Source organism: Mobula birostris, chromosome 10 (assembly GCF_030028105.1).
Source record: "Mobula birostris isolate sMobBir1 chromosome 10, sMobBir1.hap1, whole genome shotgun sequence".
Taxonomy (NCBI): domain Eukaryota; kingdom Metazoa; phylum Chordata; class Chondrichthyes; order Myliobatiformes; family Myliobatidae; genus Mobula; species Mobula birostris.
The window spans coordinates 22,544,435-22,565,618 of NC_092379.1; the positions used below are offsets into that span (position 1 = coordinate 22,544,435).

The 21,184-nt window shown below is 45.5% G+C and overlaps 1 long non-coding RNA gene across 1 annotated transcript in view; it reads right to left on the reverse strand.

Moving 5' to 3' along the window:
- Positions 1-544: 544 nt before the first annotated feature.
- Positions 545-21,184, reverse strand: part of LOC140204459 (uncharacterized) — a 39,664-nt gene continuing 19,024 nt past the window's right edge. The window contains exon 3 of the long non-coding RNA XR_011887624.1: positions 545-630. This is a non-coding gene — a long non-coding RNA (uncharacterized lncRNA). The remainder of the gene's footprint in view (positions 631-21,184) is intronic.

Sequence of the window (21,184 nt, forward strand, 5' to 3'; positions counted from 1 at the left end):
ATATCCACAGTATCTCTTTGTCTGACCAACATGTAACTGCATTTGTTACATTAATAGTTAGGAGGGCCATTTTGTTGAAGTGGAAGGAGACATTGGCTCCCATTTTGTCACAATGGTTCTCTGAAGTGATGCTATGCCTTAGTTTAGAGAAAATTAGAAGTCGAACCTTTGAACCTATGTTTGATTTTGAGAAAAGATGGGGTTTATTTGCTCGCTACTATAATTTGAATTAATTGATTGATTTTCTCCACGGTCGAATTGTAAATTTTTGGTAGATTTTTTTTCTTGCTGGCAGGTTGATGTTTATCTTTAGAAGCTTTCTGTCTGACGCGTGGCTCCGGGGTTGGACAGCAGGTGGGTTTTTTTCCTCACTTTTCCTTGCTTAGGGGTTTTTTCCTCTTTCTTTGTCACCAAAATTTTTTCAATCTTTAAAACAATGTTTTCTTTTTCTTAAGACATTGTAAGTGTTGCCTACTTTGACGTAATCTTGGTAATTTTGGATAATAATAATAATAAGATTTGAAAAGAAAGAATTGCTGTTTATTGCCAAACATGAAGCCATGGATGAACCAGGAGGTACGTTGTCTGCTGAAGGCTGGATCTGTGGCATTCAAGGCTGGCGACCCGGATCTGAAGCAGAAAACCTGTTGTGACTTATGGAGGCTATTTCAAGGGCAAAGAGACAATTTTGAGCGAGGTTGGTGGCAACATCGGATGTACAACAACTCTGGCAGGGTTTGCAAGACATTACTTTCCACAAAGCAAAACCCAAATGCATGAATGGCAGCGATGCTTCACTACCAGATGAACTTAGCGTCTTCTATGCCCACTTTGAAAGGGAGAATATAACTACAGCTGCAAAGATCCCCGAGATCTCTGTCTCAGAGGCCGATGTTAAACTGTTTTTAAAGAGGGTGAACCCTCTCAAGGCGAAAGGCCCTGATGATCTACCAGGTAAGGCTCTGAAAACTTGTGCCATCCAACTGGTGAGAGTATTCAAGGACATTTTCAACCTCTCACTGCTATGGGAGAAGTTCCCACTTGCTTCAAAAAGGCAACAATTATACCAGTGCCTAAGAAGAATAATGTGAGCTGCCTTTATGACTATCGCCCAGTTGCACTCATATCTACAGTGATGAAATGCTTTAAGAGGTCAGTCATGACGAGATTGAACTCCTGCCTCAGCAAGGACCTGGATCCTCCACAGTTTGCCTATTGCCACAATAGATCAACGGCAGACGCAATCTCAATGGCTCTTCACACGGTCTTGGACCACCTGGACAATACAAACACCTATTTCAGGATGCTGTTCATCGACTGTAGCTCAGCATTTAACACCATCATTCCCACAATCCTGACTGATATGTTCCAGCACCTGGCCCTCTGTACCTCCCTCTGCAATTGGATCCTTGACTTCCTAACCAGAAGACCACAATTGGTGATAATATCTCACCTGTGGCCCCTTTAAGTCATATGTTTTGGTCTTGTATAAAGCTAGATAACTTTTGGAGAGATGATTTTAAAACACTATATAAAGTCTTGGATCTGGACCTACAACCTAATTTACTTACGGCGATCTTTGGGATCATCCCATCGGAAGCAGGAACTATTCCTGTTTCCGCTCAACGTATGATAGACTTTTCAACTTTATTGGCTAGGAGAACCATTTTATTGAAGTGGAAGGATTCTAATCCACGTACCGTCTTTTTTGGCCTTCCTCCATTATGTCCTGTTTTAGTTTAGAGAAAAGAAGTAGTCGGACATTTGATACATGCTTAAATTTGAGCAAATCTGGCGACCTTTTATTCAATATTTTCATTTGATTTGATTTCTTACTCGCCCAATTTTTTTTTTGAAGTTTTAGATTTGATCAGAAAGTCTTTCCTTTTTTTTTGGTCATATCCTCAGAATGGACTGCCCAGTCCCTTCTTTCCCCCTTTCTTCTTATAGTTTAATGTTTTTTTCCTTCATTTTGAAAATCTAAAGTTTTTTTTCCCTCTATGAATGATAAAAGGAGAATTAGTTGTCTTTTTTTAATTATATATTACATATTTGCTTAATACTATGCATGATTTTGATAATGTCTATTTCACTTTCTGTTTGTATTCTTATTGATATATATATTTTAGAGAAATCTCCTCTTGTTTGCATATAGGCTCTTTTTAAATCAATAAAGAGATTAATAAATAACGAAAGAATATCTCACCTTCGCTGACGATCAGCACTGGTGCAGTTCAGGGGTGTGTGCTTTGCCCACTGCTCTACCTGCTCGATACCCATGACTGTATGGCTGGGCATTGCTAAAGAAGCATCTATAAATGTGCCAGTGACACGACCTTTGTTGGTGGAATATCAGGTGGAGACAAGAGAGTGGACTGGAGTGAGATATGCCAACTACTGGAGCGGTGTCACAGTAACAACCTTGCACTCAGCGTCAGTACGACGAAAGAGCTGATTGTGGACTTCAGGAAGGGTAAGACGAAGCAACACATCCCAATCCTCATAGAGGGATCAGAAGTGGGAGAGTGAGTGGTTTCAAGTCCCTGGGTGTCAAGATCGCTGAGAACCTAAGCTGATTGCAACATATCGATGCAGTTATACAGAAGGCAAGACAGTGACTGTACTTCATTAGCAGTTTGAAGTGATTTGGTATGTCAACAAAAACATTCAAAAACCTCGACAGATGTACGGTGGAGAGCATTCTGACAGACTGCGTCACTGTCTGGTATGGGGAGCTACTGCACTGGACTGAAAGAAGCTGCAGTGGGTCGTAAATCTCCAGCTTGCATACTAGCCTACAAAGTACCCAGGACTTCTTCAAAGAGCAGTGTCTCAGAAAGACAGTGTCCATTACTAGGACCCCCAGCACCCAGGGCAAGCCCTTTTCTCACTGTTACCATCAGAAGCCTGAAGGTACACACTCAGCGATTCAGGAACAGCTTCTTCCCCTCTGCTATCCGATTCCTAAATGGACATTGAACCCATGAACACTACATCACTCTTTTAATATATATTATTTCTGTTTTTGCACGATTTTTAATCTCTTCAACACACATATACTGTAATTGATTGATTTTTTTCTTCTTCTTTTATATCATGTATTGCATTGAACTGCTGCTGCTAAGTTAACAAATTTCACGACACATGCTGGTGATAATAAACCGGATTCTGATTCTGATTGTGATTCTATTTGCAGACAAGGATATGTGTGGTCCTTGTGGAAGAGTTTTAAATTGAGGTCAAGCTATTTACAAGGGCATTTGGCAGGAACTAATAAGTGTTAATTGGGAACATCTTTTCTCTGGCTGACCACATCAGACATGTGGAGGGTGTTTAAAGAGCAATTGCACAGAGTGCAGGAAAGGTATGTTCCTGTCAGAAGGAAGGATGAGGATGGAAATACAAGAAAACATTGGATGTCTCGGGAAGTGATGAATTTAGTCATGAAGAGAAAGAAAATGTATGTTGAGCTTCAGAAATCAGCACATGAGGAGTATAAAGAAGACAGAAAGGAACTAAAGAGAATGAAGAAAGCCAGGAGAGGCCACAAAATGTCCTTGTCAAGTAGGATTAAGGTGAGTCCCAAGGCATTCTTGTAGTAAACCATACATATATGTTGTAACAGGGTTACCTGTCTGGACACACCCCGCTGCTGACTGTCCCTGTGGCTCCTCCCACAGACCCTGAATAAAGGCGATTTCGCCATTGCTCCTCCTCCTCAGTCCAGGGGCAGACACTCAGCATGGAGGTCACATTTTACTGCGAATAAAAGCCTTTTAGTATTTACCCTACTTCCAGTCTTTTGGAGTAATTGAAGGTGCATCAACTTTACTCGCAGTAATTTTAAAGCATGAACCATACCTGAGACCTGACAAGTTAGACCTCGAACCACAAACACCTGAAGCTGGAAACGCTTTCGAACTCTGGCTGGCTTGCTTTGAATCACATCTGGAGGCGATTAAAGCAACCGACTCCACAGCAAATCGCAGAGTTCCACTCTCCAGGGTCAGTCCACAGGTCTATACGATGACCAGAGACCAGCCGAGCTACGACGGCGCGATGAGCGCACTCAAAGGACAATACCTGCGGCTGGTAAACACCGTTTGTGCGCAGCATCACTTAGCGACTCGGCACCAGCAGCCCGGGGAATCAAGTGCTGAGTTTGTCCAGGCACTACAGACGCCCGTGCAGGCCTGCGATTGCCAGGGACTGACGGCAGGACAGCATGCAGAGCTCCTAGTGAGAGACGCCTTCATCACGGGGACCAGGTCAGTGTATGTGCGCCAGCGGCTATTGGAAAAAGCTGATCTTACCTTACGTTTGGCGATCAAGCTCGCTGATACGCTGGAGGCCACTCTGCACAACTCTGAGACTCTGCAGGCACGCGATCCCCTGATGGCCTCGTGGGCGCCGCAGACCCCACAACCCGCCGGTGAATCGACATCGGCTGCTGCCAGTCGCGAGTCCGTGAAGTGCTACTTCTGCAGACTCGAGAAGCAACCCCGGAAACGCTGCCTGGCCCGAGAAGCAACCTGCTCCAGCTGTGGAAAGAAGGGCCACTTAGTCAAGGTCTGTAAGTCCAAACCGCAGGCGGGATCGAGCAGCGCCGCGTGCGAGACATGGGGGTCGCCATCTTACCTGCTGCCATCTTTCCTGCACGCCGCCACCACATGCGAGACATGGGGGTCTCCATCTTGACTGCCGCTGTCTTCCCTGCACGCCGCCACCATGTGTGAGACATGGGGGCGGCCATCTTGGTCTGCACAACCCCCCACCGCCTATGACCAACGGGTGCTCACGGGGTACCCCACCACGCCGGACCAAGACAGCGACTCAACCCTGGCCTCCGTGACCCTCGACCAAAGCGCTCCCCACCAGCTCGCAAGGTCAATGATGGACATCCTGGTGGAGGGGCGCAGGACAAGCTGCCTGTTTGACGCGGGCAGCACGGAGAGTTTTATCCACCCGGACACGGTGCAGCATTGTGGACTTGTGATACGGCCGGTAAGTCAGAGAGTCGCCATGGCTTCCAGGTCGCAAAAACAGACATCCGGTGTGGGGGGGGGGGGGGGGGTTCTGTAGCAACGCTAGTGGTGCAGGGCACAGGATATCAAGACTTTACGTTACTGGTTATGCCTCAACTGTGTGCCCTTGTGTTATTGGGGCTCGACTTCCAGAGCCACCTGAAAAGCGTGACAATGGAGTATGATGGGCCCCTCTCACCAATCACTGTGGTAAATCCTCAGTTTTGTAGAGATATGTCACGTACCCCGCTACTGACCACCCCGACACACCGACCCGCACATCCCACCCAACACCATGCCAACTGCCCCACTACCGACACCACTTGCGGCCTCTCCACCCTCAAGATCTCTCCCCCACTGCTGTTCGCCAACCTGACCCCCGACTGTAAACCTGTGGCAACTAAAAGCAGGAGGTACAGCGCGGGGGACAGAGCCTTCATTAACTTGGAGGTGCAGCGGCTGCTCAGGGAGAGGGTCATTGATGCAAGCACAAGTCCTTGGAGGGCGCAGGTGGTCGTTGTTCAGAACGGGGAGAAAAATAGGATGGTCGTGGACTATAGCCAGACCATCAATAGGTTCACGCAGCTCGACGCGTACCCTCTACCCCGCATCGCGGATATGGTCAATCAGATAGCACAGTACAAGGTGTACTCGACCATAGACCTAAAATCCGCTTACCACCAGCTCCCCATCCACCGGGTGGACTGCCCTTACACCGCCTTCGAGGCGGACGGCAGGCTTTATCACTTCCTGTGCATCCCCTTCGGTGTCATGAATGGTGTATCTGCCTTCCAGAGGGAAATGGACCGGATGATGGACCAGTGCCAGCTGAAGGACACATTCCCATATCTGGATAACATCACCATCTGCGGTCACGACCGGCAGGATCACGACAACAACCTCCAAAAATTTCTCCAAGCAGCCAAAGCTTTCAATCTCACCTATAACAAGGACAAGTGTGTGTTTGGGACCACCCGACTTGCTATTCTTGAGTGTGTCGTGGAGAGCGGAGTCATTGGCCCTGACCCCAACCGTATGCGCCCCCTGTTGGAACTCCCTCTTCCCACCTCAAAAGGTGCCTGGGCTTCTTTTCATATTATGCCCAATGGGTCTCTAACTACGCAGACAAGGCCTGCCCCCTGGTCAAGTCCACCACATTCCCCCTCTCAGCCGAGGCCCGCGCAGCCTTCAGCCGCATAAAAGGGGACATTGTCAAAGCAGCAATGCATGCGGTGGATGAGGCCATTCCCTTCCAAGTAGAGAGTGACGCCTCCGACTTCGCACTGGCTGCTACCCTCAACCAGGCGGGAAAACTGGTGGAATTCTTCTCCCGTACCCTTCAAGGCCCTGAAATTTGGCACTCCACGGTGGAGAAAGAGGCCCAGGCCATAGTGGAAGCTATTAGGCACTGGAGGCACTATCTCGCCGGCAAGAAGTTCACCCTGCTAACTGACCAGAGCTCAGTCGCATTCATGTTTAATAACCAACAGCCAGGCAAAATCAAAAATGATAAAATTCTGAGGTGGAGAATCGAACTCTCCACCTTCAACTATGACATCATGTACCGGCCTGGGAAGCTCAACGAGCCCTCCCATGCCCTATCCCAGAGAGCATGCGCCAGCGCGCTTATCGACGGCTATACACCCTGCATGTAGATCATTGCCACACGGGGTCACCCAGCTTTTCCACTTCGTGAAAGCCCGGTACCTACCTTACTCCCTTGAGGAGATCAGGACGATGACCAGGGACTGCCAAGTCTGCACGGAGTGCAAACCGCACTTCTACCGACCCGAAAAGGCACATCTAATCAAGGCCACCCGCCCTTTGGGTGACTGAATATTGACTTCAAGGGCCCCCTTCCCTCCACCGACCTCAATGTGTACTTTCTTAACGTTATCAACGAGCACTCGCGGTTCCCCTTCACCATCCCCTGCCCCGACACCACTATCACGTCAGCTGTAAAAGCCCTGCGCAAGCTCTTCACTCTTTTCGGATACCCGTGCTGTATCCACAGTGACAGGGGGTCCTCGTTTATGAGTGACGAGCTGCGCCAATACCTACTGGCTAGGGAAATGGCAACTAGTAGGACCACGAGCTATAATCCCCGGGGGAATGGACAGGTAGAGAAGGAGAATGGCACAGTGTGGAAAGCCACATTCTTAGCCCTCAGGTCAAAGGGACTGCCGGTCTCCCGCTGGCAGGAGGTCCTTCCCGAGACACTCCACTCCATCCGCTCCCTGTTATGCACGTCCACCAATGCCACCCCTCATGAGCGGCTCTTTTCTTTTCCCAGAAAGTCGACCACTGGGACCACCCTACCAACTTGGCTGATGGCCCCGGGGCCAGTGCTGCTCCGGACACATGCGAGGAGCAATAAATACTCCCAGATGGTCGAGAGGGCTCACTTATTTCATGCGAACCCCCAGTATGCGATGTGGTTTTACCTGATGGGCGGGAGGACACGGTCTCCATCTGCGACCTGGTGCCCGCAGGAGCACCGGGCCCCGACCCTGAACACTCCGTGGTGACTATTAACCCCGTATCCACCGATATCTGTACCCACCGGACACCGCGCACTCCAAGCCCCACACAGACACCACACGACACTCCCATACCGGACGTGACGCACACGCACGAGGGATTACCAACACCTAACGTGCTGACACCTCAAGTCAGGCCGGAGCCAGCACAACCGCCGTCGCCAGTGCAATCACCACCGGTGCTACGTAGATCACAGCGACGGACTCGACCGCCTGACAGACTTGACCTGTAAATATGCTTTTTTAAAATATTGTCAGTCACTTCACCCCACAGGACTCTTTTTTAAAATAAAAAGGAGGAGTGAATGTGGTAAAACATATATATGTTGTAACTGGGTTAACAGTCTCGACACGCCCCTCTGCTGACTGCCCCTGTGGCTCCTCCCGCAGACCCCTGAATAAAGGTGATTTCACCTTGCTCCTCCCCCTCAGTCCAGGGGCAGACACTCAGCATGGAAGTCGTATTTTACTGCGAATAAAAGCCTTTCAGTATTTACCCTACTTCAGTCTCTTGGAGTTATTGAAGGTGCTTCATTATCCTAATTCTCCGCACCCCATGTCCAATCAAACTGTGGGTACAGGAGCTTCTCCATTCCATGCACAATCTCCCTTTAATGTCTCAGCTGAAAGCAGTACCTCTGTCCCTCTGTACGACAGTGAACAGCCAAGTCAGCCTGAATTTCTGTTCTCACATCACTGAAAAGTGACTCAACAGCATCGGTGCCCTGGAACAGAACTCACTGTGGAGACCAAAGCCTTTGGCCTGCTCGGTGTTTAGCTGAAGGAAACTTTGTGCATCCAGCAGCATCCCCCATCAGAGAGTGTGGAGCTGTTGGTACAAGTACAGGTGACTCAGAACTGGAGATCGACCATGTACATGTTTTAATCTGATGTCAGAACAGAAACAACTTAACAATGGAATTTCCATAGAAACAATTCAATATTGCGATGTAACTACATAAAATAATAAACAGTAATAAAGTCATGAAATATTATTAACACTAAATTTAAAAATCAATCCCAATCTTGTGGGATCTATCTGAAAACAATACAGTGATGGATCCATCATGATACAACATAACCGTGGATGACTTTTCGTTATTCGTTCATGGGATGTGAGTAGAACAACATTTCTTTCCCATCCCAACTGCTCTTGAACTGGGTGGATCACTGGGCCATTTCACAGTGCAGTTAAAGGTCAATTACATTACTGAGAGCCTGGAGATATATACAGGCCAGACCAGGTAAGTCAGCAGATTCCATTCCCTGAAACACATCAGTCATGCATTTAGACACCAATTCATTTCTCAAAGCCAGAGTTACATGTTTAAAAAACTGACTTTAACATTCCAGCTGCCATGATGCGATCTGACTTTACATATTTTCATCACCAACTCGGCCTATTGATTAAATTCTCAGTAACTCTCACTCGCATGGTACCATATCTGTTGCTCTGCAGCCAGACTCTCTCCCACTCTCACGTTTCAGCCATCTGCAAAGCCAGGAAGTGCAACAACTGAGGACCTTACCTTGCCACTGGCCTCTGCTCCCCTCTGGGAATGTTGGCTCCCGACCCTGGCCTGCCTCTCCTTCTTGCCCTCTGTGAGTACGTGCTGCCAGTCCTCCAGTATAATTTACACTCTTCACTGCTCACAGCAACAGCTTAGTCTTCTGCTTCCTGTTTGTGTCTCTGCTTCTCTCTCTCTCCCAGCTAATGGCTCTGACAGTCTGTTTGTACAAAGTACAGGCTGCTTGTCAGAGCCAGCTTCTGTCCCCGTGTGCTATGGGGCGGGAGGGAGGAATGCGGCAAAAAATAGGAGCTTTGAAAAGTCTTAAATGAGCTTTGAGAAGGTGGAAAGAGAGAGAGAAAGGTCAGTTTGAGAGAAAAATGCAAGGAAGGGAATGAAGGGAGAGATCACAGAGTAAAAGGGAGAGACCCTCCACGGCCAATGTACTGGACTAATATACAAATCCAAGCCACGTTCCTCACTTCCTGCTCTGCAACCTGTGTTTTAGCACTGGGAATCTCCCCCACTATCTGAATGTGTGTGTGTGTGTGTCCAAAACCGTATCCAATTATATTTTCACACAACACTGAATTAGGGGGCATTTCCCTGGAGATGGACTGAGAATTGTTCCTTTGAATCTTATCCTGGTCCAAATGACTGCTGATACCTGGATGAAGAAGTCATCTCACTGATAGGAATTGATCCCATATTCCTGAATATTGGATGACAGGTGACACTGAAATAGACGGTATTGTGGGCAGTGAAAAAGGTTAGCAACAATTACAGCGGGATCTTGATCAGCTGAGTAGGTGGACTGAGGAATTGCAAATAGAGTACAATTCAGATGAGGATGTCTCTGAGTGATGGCAGAACATTCTCAGTGGGGAGGCTGAGCAGATAGAAGTGGTTGCACACATTGGTTCAAATGACAATAGGCAGAAAAATGGATGTGCTGCTGTGGAGTGAAAATAGGGAGTTGGAGAACAGGTTAAGATGTAAGACTCCATCAGTGATAATCTCTGGATAATTCCCAATGCCGTGTGCTGGGGAGGTTAAAAATTTAACACATTGTACATTAGTACATTGCTGAGACCTTGCACAGGGAGCAGGAATTCAGTTCTCCGCCCTTTCAGATGTTTTCTGGGGTCTGTTCGGATAATTTTGGGCCTTAATTTAAGAAGGGTTGCAAAAAAAAAATGCTAGGAACTATGGACCGTGAACCCAATATCAATGGTAGGAAGTTAATATAATTAAGCAAAATTCAGTGGAAAGTTAGATTGGGAAGATTTTAAAAACCAGGAGAAGTAAACGAAAAAGATCTTAATGAAGCAAAAGATGGAATATGAAAATAAGCTAGCCAATAATATTAAAGAGGATACCAAAAGTGTCTTCAGATACATAGAGTGTAAAAGAGAGGTGAGAGTGGATATCAGACCACTGGAAAACAATGCTGGAGAGGTAGTAATGGGGACAAGGAAATGGTGGACAAACTGGACAAGTATTTTGCATCAGTCGTCACTGTGGAAGAGACAAGCAGTATTGTGGAAGTTCGAGAGTGTCGGGAGCAGAAGTGAGTGAAGCTGCCATTACTAGGGAGAAGGTTCTTGAGAATCTGAAAGGTCTGAATGTAAATAATTCAACTGGACCGATGGTGTACACCCCCGGGTTCTGAAAGAGGTGGCTGAAGGGATTGTGGAGATATCAGTGATGATCTTTCAGGAATCACTAGATTCTGAAATGGTTCCGAAAGCATGGAAAATGGTAAATGTCACTCCACTCTTCAAGAAGGGAGAGAGGCAGAAGAAAGGAAATTATAGGCCAGTTGGTCTGACCTCAGTGGTTGGGAAGATGTTGGAGTTGATTCGTTTTGGAGTACATGGAGGCACATGATAAAATAGGCACAGTCAGCATGGTTTCCTCAAGTGAAAATCTTGCCTGGCAAATCTGCTGGAATTCTTCAAAGAAATACAAAGCGGAAAAGACAGAGGAGAATTAGTGGATGAAGTGCACTTGGATTTTCAGAAGGCCTTTGACAAGGTTCCACATGTGAGGCTGTTTAAAACGTTACGAGCCCATGGTATTTCAGGAAAGATATTAGCATGGATAAAGTGGCTGATTGGCAGGAGGCAAAGAGTGGGAAGAGGAGCTTTTTCTGGTTGGCTGTCGGTGACTAGTGGTGTTCTGCAGGGTTCTGTGTTGGGACTGTTTCATTGAACATATAATGTTGATGACTTGGATGACGGAATTGATGGCTTTGTTGCAAAGTTAGCAGATGATATGAAGATAGGTGAAGGGGCAGGTAGTTTTGAGGAAGTAGAGAGGCTACATAAGGATTTAGTCAGATTAGGAGAATGAACATTCAATATTAACCTTCCTTTTAAAATTGTAAGAAAACAATTTACATATTTGGGTGTAACAATCCCAAAGAATTATAAAGATCTGTTCAAAGAAAATTTTCTAACCTCAATGATTTATGTGAAAAAGACACTTTCTAATTGGTTGCCTCTCTCTTTATCATTGATTGGTCAAATTAATTCTATTAAAATGAATATTTTACCTACATTTATATACCTTTTTCTAGTTGCACCTGTTTTTATTCCTAAGTCTTTTTTTGATTCTTTAGATTCAATTCTTTCTTCTTATATATGGAAGAACAGAAAACCTCGATTAAATAAAGCGCATCTTCAAAAAATTAAAAAGAATGGAGGCCTTGCTCTGCCCAATTTTAGGTCATATTATTGGGCAATTAACATACGAAAGCTCACGTTCTGGTTATATTATATTGATTGTGAGGATTGTCCAATATGGGTCTTTTTTGGAAGCCAGCTCTGTTGCAAAATTTTCTATTATCTCTCTTCTTCGATACTCTCTTCCTTTATCTTTAAATAAATTAACTAACAGTTTGGTGGTTAAACACACTTTGAGGATCTGGCTACAGTTTAAAAAACATTTAAGTTTATTGAGATTTTCTCTTTCTAGTCCTATTTTTTTCTAATTTTTTTTAACCATCTACAACCGATCTGTATTTTAGAGAATGGGATAGATTAGGCATTAAACGATTTCAGGATCTGTTTGTTGGAGGGTATTTTTCTTCTTTTGAGCAGCTCTCAGGGAAATATAACATCAAATACCCACTTTTTTCAATATCTACAGATTAGAGATTTTTTAAGATCTAAACTACATACATTTCCCACCAGCCCGGAAAAGAACATAATAGACGTAATTTTTAACTTGAAACCTTTTGATACTGGCTCAATATCTTATATTTATGGTCTGTTGTTGGGACTGAGAATGGCTCCTTTAGACAAAATTAAAGAAAGATTGGAAAAAGGATTTACAGACTTCATTATCTGATGAGATCTGGAGGGCTGTTTTCAAAATAGTTAACTCTTCATCATTACGTGCTCATCATTCCCTCCCACAATTTAAAGTGGTACAGAGGGCTCATATGTCTAAAGACAAGCTCTCTCGTTTTTTTGCAGATATATCTCCTTATCGTGACAGATGTAATAATGGAGAGGCTTCATTAATTCAGATGTTTTTGTCATATTCAAGCCTTGAAAAATGTTGGAAAGATGTATTCCAAACTTTTTCTGTACTTTTTAAAGTTAATTTTAAACCCAATCCTTTGACTGCCTTATTTGGTATCGTTGAAGAAAGACTATAATTTTGGAGCCTTCTCATTTGAGGGTACTGGCTTTTATTTCTCATATGGCTAGGAGGGCGATCTTGCTTAAATGGAAGGAGGTTGCTCCCCCCCACACATGCTCAATGGTTATGCGATATTATGTCATGTTTAAATTTACAGAAGATTCGTTGTTTGATTTCTGATTCTAATCAAGATTTTCAAATGTTATGGGGACCCTTTCTGAACTATTTTGAAAATCTTTGAATTGTTATTGTTATTAAAATATAGATCTGGTCTACTATTATAAAACACTATATCGTACTCTATTTTTTTTGTTTTTTTTTAACCACCCAGCTTTGTCTTGGTAGGGGTTGTAGATCTTTTTATAACATAATTAACTATATTATTGTATTTCATAATTCAATTTATTTAATTTGATTGATCATGAATATGGGAAACCATGATGGTATCAGTGTGATTTATATATAGTGCATTATGTGCTACCTTATACTGATTTATAATAAGTATCCTTATGAATTCTGTATTTATGTATATGAAATTTAATAAAAATATTGGAAAAAGAATGAACGAATAGAAAATAAGTTACCTCAAACTGTCTACCAGGAGGGGGCATCACTTCCCTGGCTATCGATTGACTCATTATAGAGCCCAATGGCCGAGGGTATGAATGACCTCATGTAGCTCTGTTTGCAGCAGCACACTTGTCTTAGTCTATTATTAAAAGTGCTCCTCTGTTTCGCCAAGGTGGCATGCGGAGGGTGAGAAACATTGTCCAGAATTGCCAGGGTTCTCCGATGGGCCCTTTGCTCTACCACAGCCTCCAGTATATCCACTTTGACTCCTATAACAGAGCCAGCCTTTCTAATCAGTTTATTGAGCCTGTTAGCATCACCCATATTGATCTCATTGCCCCAGGACACCACCCCATAGAAGACTGTACTAGCAACAACAGACTGGTCGAACATGTGAAGGAAAGGCCTGCATCCTCCAAAGGATCTCACTCTCCTCAGGAAGTAGAAGTAACTCTGGCCCTTCCTGTGGAAGACATTCGTTTCTACATTATTGACTCTCCACTCATACCCCTGATCCTCGGTTACCCTTGACTGTCCCAGCATAACCCATCCATGAACTGGAGGGAGAGGAGAATCATTGCTTGGTCCAGTCATTGTAAGACAGTTTGTTTGTGGCATGGTATTCCAAGTCCCAGACTCTCCTGTGACCAACGACCAGTAATGGGGCAGCCTCAGACCTTCTGGACACCTAGTCCTGCCCTCAAGGATGTACAAGCTGGTTCCAGCCAGTGGGACTGTGAGAGTCCTGAACACTCTTGAGTCGGGATCCCACAGGAACTAGAGAGAGGGAATCTCTAGTTCAGGAGAGGACCAAAGAGATGCCCAAACAGTCTGGGGAACTTGCAGACAAGTTTAAGGAATCCAGGTGCCAGGTGTCAAGGAAGGGAAAAGACTGCTTTACACTGAACCATGAAACCAATTTCCAGGAGGGAAGGAACCCTCTGTAATGCCTCGCTGCCATTGCCTGAGGATTTAGACGGGGATTTGGACTCCGATTTGGCCCGTTTCCATGAATGATCTTTGAGCATAGGGAGGGGTCTCTGAGGTCGATTGAATCACTCATGCTGCCCAAGGCTCAGGAGTCATTCTCACAGGAAGGTCTGAAGGAGAGAGCAACACCCAAAAGGGTCGAAATCCTTTCATTCCACAAGGAGTTTCAGGAGGTCTTTGGCAAGAGACAGGCCTCATGCCTTCCCCCGCACTGACCCTACCACTGTGCGATTGACCTGCTGCCCATTTCTTTACCCCGCAGAATTGATTGTACCTGCTCTTGGGCCCAGAGAGAAGTGTAATGGAAGACCATATGAAGGAAGGTCTTGCCATGGGCTTCATTCAGCCCTCCACCTCACCTGCCTGCGCAGGCTTCTTCTTCGTACAAAACAAGGGTGGGACCCAGCGGCCGTGCATTGCTTATAAGGGATTAAACTGCATGACAGCCAAAAATCACTACCCACTACCATTCATGAAAACGGCATTCGAGATGCTCCACGGAGCGAGCGTGTTCACAAAACTAGACGTACGGAGTGAATACAATCTGGTCCATATAAGGGAAGGCGATGAGTGTAAAACTGCATTCAGTACACTGATGGGGCACGACGAGTACTTGGTTATGCCCTTCAGCCTTGTGAATGCTGCAGCCATTTACAAATGACATGCTCCAGGATCCTTTCCATAAGTATGCCTTAGTTGACTTGGACGACATCCTTATCTTCCCAAAACCCATGAAGGAGAACGTTGTTTATGAAGGGACATTTTAAAGAGATTTCCAGAGCATGAACTTTATGTCAAGTTGGAGAACTCCGAGTTTCACGTGATGACTGTTTCATTTTCGAGGTTCGTCATCTCCAGTGGCAATCTCAAGGTGGACTCTTTGTTTGGGCATCTCTTTGGTCCTCTCCTGAACTAGAGTTTCCCTCTCTCCGGTTCCTGTGGGATCCCGACTCAAGAGTGTCAGGACCCACACAGTCCCATTTGCTGGAACCGGCTTGTCCATCCTTGAGGGCAGGACTAGGTGTCCAGAAGCTCTAAGGCTGCCCCATTACTGGTTGTTGGTCACAGGAGAGTCCGGGACTTGGAACACCATGCCACAAACAAACTGTCTTACAATGACTGGACCAAGCAATGATTCTCCCCTCCCTCCATTTATTGGATGGGTTATTCTGGGACAGCCAAGGGTACCCAAGGATCAGGGGTATGAGTGGAGAGTCAATAATGTAGAAACTAATGTCTTCCACAAAGAGGGCCAGAGTTACTTCTACTTCCTGAGGAGAGTGAGATCCTTTGGAGGATGCAGGCCTTTCCTTCACATGTTCTACCAGTCTGTTGTTGCCAGTACAGTCTTCTATGGGGTGGTGTCCAGGGGCAATGAGATCAATATGGGTGATACTAACAGGCTCAGTACACTGATGAGAAAGGCTGGCTGTGTTATCGGAGTCCAACTGGATATACTGGAGGCTGTGGTGGAACAAAGGACCCATCGGAGAACCCTGGCAATTCTGGACAATGTTTCTCACCCGCCGCATGCCACCTTGGCTGAACAGAGGAGCACTTTTAGTGGTAGACTAAGACTAGTGTGCTGCTGCAAACAGAGCTACATGAGGTCATTCATACCCTCGGCCATTGGGCTCTATAATGAGTCAACCTATAGCCAGGGAAGTGATGGCTCCCTCCTGATAGACAGTTTGAGGTAACTTATTTTTTATTCTTTCTGCTTTTAATATTTATATCTGTGTACTTGTAATGCTACTGTGACACTGTAATTTCCTTTGGGATCAATAAAGTATCCATCTCTCTATCTGTCCTCATCTGCAAATCCACAGTCTGTCCACAGCTGGATCTGTCCAGAACCTGGAGGACGACCGTCCAAGACATTTGCAGACATGGGTTGACTCAACTCTCGCTGCAGTATGTCGAACCAATGGGCTGTTCTTAAATCCAAAAAATTACCCGCTGCCCTAGTACACTGAAGTCCCCACCTGCCTTAAGTTGTTACCCTGGAAAACTCTGCCTTCAGCACGAACCCAGAATCAGTGGGAAGGGAGTAGTGACTACCAGCATCACTGTCCTCCCGATACTGGACGTCTTAGCTGTCCCAACAGTTGCAGCCTGGGACATACAGCCCGCTGGTGACATACTTCCCTGCAGGTAAACCAGCGATCTCGATTCCGATCCCGGGATCTCTCATCGGCAGAGAGTCTCATGCAACTGAGCTGCACAGGTTCGACTGGATCTTGAGCAGGTGACAGGCTGGTTATGGTCTAAGGCTGGGGAGTGGAACTATGATGTGTAGGAACCGGCCTTGGAGTGGCTCCCTTTGATTTCCTGAAGTGGTCCCACTTTCGCTCTGACAGATAATTATTGAGATGGATGGACTGGTCAATCAGAACTTTTGAGTTCTCTGCTGGCTCTGCTGAGGCGAGGGAATACTTCAGTTCATCTTGGAATTCATGGCGGTGTGACGGCCAAGATCTCCCTGTTCCAACCACTCTCCTGGGCCAAGATCCAAAATTCGACTGTGTAGTCGGCCGTGGACTATACCCCGTGCTGAATCTTCATCAGGCGGCCCAAGGCTCGCAGGCTCCTCTGGGGTGATGAAATACCTTCCTCATGGCGGCCATGAATTCCTCTGAATCCGAGCAGATCTCTGACTGAGTCCCCAGTGCATAGTAGCCCAGGTCAGGGTCTTCCAGTCACGAGAGAGGTAATGAAGGCCACTTTTCCGTGCTCTGAAGGGAACTGAGATGGCTGTAGTTTAAACACTAATGAGTATTGTGTGAGGAAGCTGTGGCAAGAACCTGGGTACCATCGAATCTTTCCAAGGATGGAAGAAGTGCTGGCTCCACAGAAGAAATGACTGGCTCTCCTGAGTGAACTTGGCTTCCTCTTTATGCAAGTTGATGTATGGTTACCTGGAGGTTCTGGATCTCCAGACCTTGTCTGGAAATCACTTCACTGCAGCTGGCCACAGTGCAGGAAAGATTTTGATATCCCACTGGGTCCATGTTGGCTCAATCGTACTGAGATGAGAGTCCTTGATGAGGATGGTTTGGACCAATTGCTGGGGTATGCGAAGCAAGATTTTATACGCTGTATCAAACTAGATTTGGACACAAAGCAAACACGAGATGATATCACTAGTCACCTTACAATTGAGCACCAAAACTAATCAGCTGTTCCTTACAAACAAGAGAAAATCTGCAGATGCTGGAAATCCAAGAAACACACACAAAATTCTGGAGTAACTCAGCAGACCCCTCATCGTGATGAAGGGTCCCAGCCTGAAACGTCAACTATACTCTTTTCCATAGATGCTGCTTGGCCTGCTGAGTTCCTCCAGGATCTCGATGATATTCCATGTGGCATCAAATATCTGTTCAGTCATTCATTATATAGTCAATTCTTAGCACCAAAACCAGGACTACCAATTAGCGGGATCATCCTGAATCCTAAAAGGGGCCGTGCCAGCTATCCGTACTCTCGAGTGTTCGTGTGTCTGAATCCCGGAAGTTGGTGCAGTTGGGAGTGTCTCATAGCAAAGACTTCTGGCTGCTCACCCTCACCCTTGAGATTGCCATGGGCACAATTTGAGACATCCCTAAGCCTGGCAGTAGTGATACAACCTACCATCTGCATGTCTCTACTGCGCCCACAGAACCTCATCTCTGTTTCTCTGACCGAGGAATCTCCTATCAACACTGCAGACCTCTTGATATCTCTGCTCTTCTGAGCCACATCACCAGACTCAGTGCTAGAGACCCGGTCATTCTGGCTCCCCACTGGAAGGTCGACCCCTCAGTAGTATGAAAAGTTAAACACTTATTATTGAGGGGAACAGCCACAGGTGCTCTCTGCACTGGTTGTGCATTTCCCCTCCTTCTGACAGTCACCCAGTTGTTGAGACTTCAGAAAGCACTGGTGAGGCCAACTTGGATTATTGTGAGCAATTTTGGCCCCATATCAAAGAAAGGATGTGGTGACATTGGAAAAGGTTCAAATGAGATTCACAAAAATGATTCCTGGATTGAAAGGCTTGTCATATGAAGACCGTTTGATGGCTTTGGGCCTGTGTTCAGTGGATTTCAGAAAAATGACCTCATTGAAACAGATCAAATGTTCATATTCATGAGACATAATCTCCCACACACACAACCTTGTTTACTAATCCTCATCTACCCCAGTTTTTTGAAATAGCTCTCAAGCTTCAGAACTCCTCCATTAAAATCATGATATAGCAGAATTAGGCCATTTTGACCCATCGCGTCTGCTTCGACATTTCATCGTGGTTGATCCATTTTCTCTCTCAGCCCCAACCTCCTGACAGTCTCCTGCAACCTTGGGGTTATTACCTCCCTGTAGCTCCTGTCTTTCACCTCCTCATTCTTCCGTACGAGTCGAAGGTCATCGAGTTGCAGCTCCAGTTCCTTAATACATTCTCTCAGTTGCTGCAACTGGGCGCACCTGGTACAGATGTGTTCACCTGGGAGACTGGAGTCTCCCAGACACCCCACATCCCACACAGAATGCAAAACACTGCTCCTGGAGCCATTCCCACTAAACTACTAGTCCTAATAGATCAGTAATGAAGAAATGAGAGCAGAAAGAGAGAAACCTTATGGTCTTACGGAAGGTGAAGCAGGGACTAAACAGAGGAAACTCATGAAACATAATCTCCCACACGAAGAGCCTTACTCACTAATCCTAATCTACCCCAGTTTTCTGGAATAGCTCTTAACTCTCAGAACTCCTACGTTAAAAGCTTAAGATATAACAGTAGAATTAGACCATTTGGCCCATCGAATCTGCTTTGCCACTTCATCATGGCTGATCGATTTTCCCTCATCCCCAATCTCCTGTCTTCTTCCCGTATCCCTTCTTGCCCTAACTAGTCAAGAATCTATCAACATCTGCCTCAAAACACTTTGCCCCTACAGCCGTCTGTGGCAGAGAACTCCACAGATTCACCACTTCTCTGAAAGAATTTTGTCCTCACCTCTGTTCTGGCAGGACACCCCTCTATTCTGAGGCTGTGTCCTCTGGTCTTAAGACTCTCCCACCATTGGATACATCCTCTCCACAGCCGCTCCATTGAGGCTTTTCAACATTCGATCTGTTTCAATGAGATCACCCCTCATTCTTCTGAAATCCACTGAGCACAGGCCCAAAGCCATCAAATGGTCTTCATATGACAAGCCTTTCAATCCCGGAATCATTTTCATGAATTTGCTTTGAATCCTTTCCAATGTCACCACATCCTTTCTTTGATAAGGGGCCCAAAATTGCTCACAATACTCCAAGTTGGCCTCACCAGTGCTTTCTGAAGTCTCAACATTACATCATTGCTTTTACCTTCTAGACCTCCTGAAATGAATGCTGACATCACATTTGCCTTCCTCACCAATGATGCCACATACAAGTTAACCTTTAAGGAATCCTGCACAAGGACTCCCAAGTCCATTTGCACATCAGATTTTTGAATTTTCTCTCCATTTAGAAAATAGTCTATCCTCTTATTTCATCTGCCAGAGTGCATAACCAAACCCTTCCAGACACTGAATTCCACTATATTCCATCTGCAATTTCATTGCCCATTCTCCTAATCTGGCTAAATCCTTCTGTAGCCTCTGTAATTCCTCAAAACTACCTGCCCCTTCAGTTACCTTCGTATCATCTGCAAACTTCACAACAAAGCCATCAATTCCATCGTCCCAGTCATCGACATTTGTTACATACTCAAGGAGATGTGTTTCTTTTCTGTGAGAATGATGTAATGGTCTTTTGGAGGTCACCTGATGTGATTTTCCCACCGATGTGAGGTCACGTGATGACGTGACCCATGACTATATAAGGGTCGACCCAGGTGACGCAGTAGGGTTTTTTAGTTTGTAGATTTCCACGTAGAGCGTGTTGTGTCTCCGTTTGTTGCGCGTTTGTTTTTGTGACACAGTTTCATGTTTAAAACGGAGTACTGCGTTCTCTAGAAAAATACCATATTGTTGGACTGGAAATTTTTGCTAGATGTGTTGATTTACCCAATTCCAACAGTAGAAGGGAGGGTGAAGAATTTATCAAAGTACAGAATCGAAGGATCGAGAGAAGTCGGCATCGTTTGGCAGTTTAAGGATCGACCTTACTGAGTCTCCGTTGGAGAAGTACGACCTGCATCGAGATAACTCTTGCCAAAAAGAGAAAGGAGTTCATGCAAAAAGGTGCTCTCTCTCTCTAAAGGAACTTAAGGTCAGTTGATATAAACTGTTTATTTTCGATATCATGAATCCTGTGGACAGAACCAGCAGGAAAGTTGCGTGTGTGAAGAAATCCTTCTCCAGAGAAGTCTCTCCCAATTGAACGTGTAAAACTGTTGGACTTCCTCGAAGTTATCGCTTTAAGAACTATATCTGACTGTATCACTTTAAGAACTGTTTTCGCATTTAACGCTTTGAGAACCAGAGCCGAGTGGCGAGCTGGTGAACGGCTGCATATCTGTTAACTTCCAGTTAAAGATTTTGTTTATTTTTTCCCTTATCGTTTATCCGTGTTTAATAAATGTTTGGTTGTTTTTATATAACCTGTCTCGATTGATATTCATTGTTGCCGGTTACATTACACATTACATGTTCAATGAAACAGTCCCAACACAAAACCCTGTGGAACACCACCAGTCACCCACAGCCAACCAGAAAGGCTCCTCTTCTCACTCTGTGCCTCCTGCCAATCAGCCACTTTATCCATTCTAATATCTTTCCTGAAATACCATGGGCTCATAACTTGTTAAGCGGCCTCATGTGTGGCACCTTGTCAAAGGCCTTCTGAAATTTCAAATGCACAGCATCCATTAATTCTCCTGTGTTTTTTCTGCTTTGTATTTCTTTGAAGAATTCCAAGTTTCATCAGT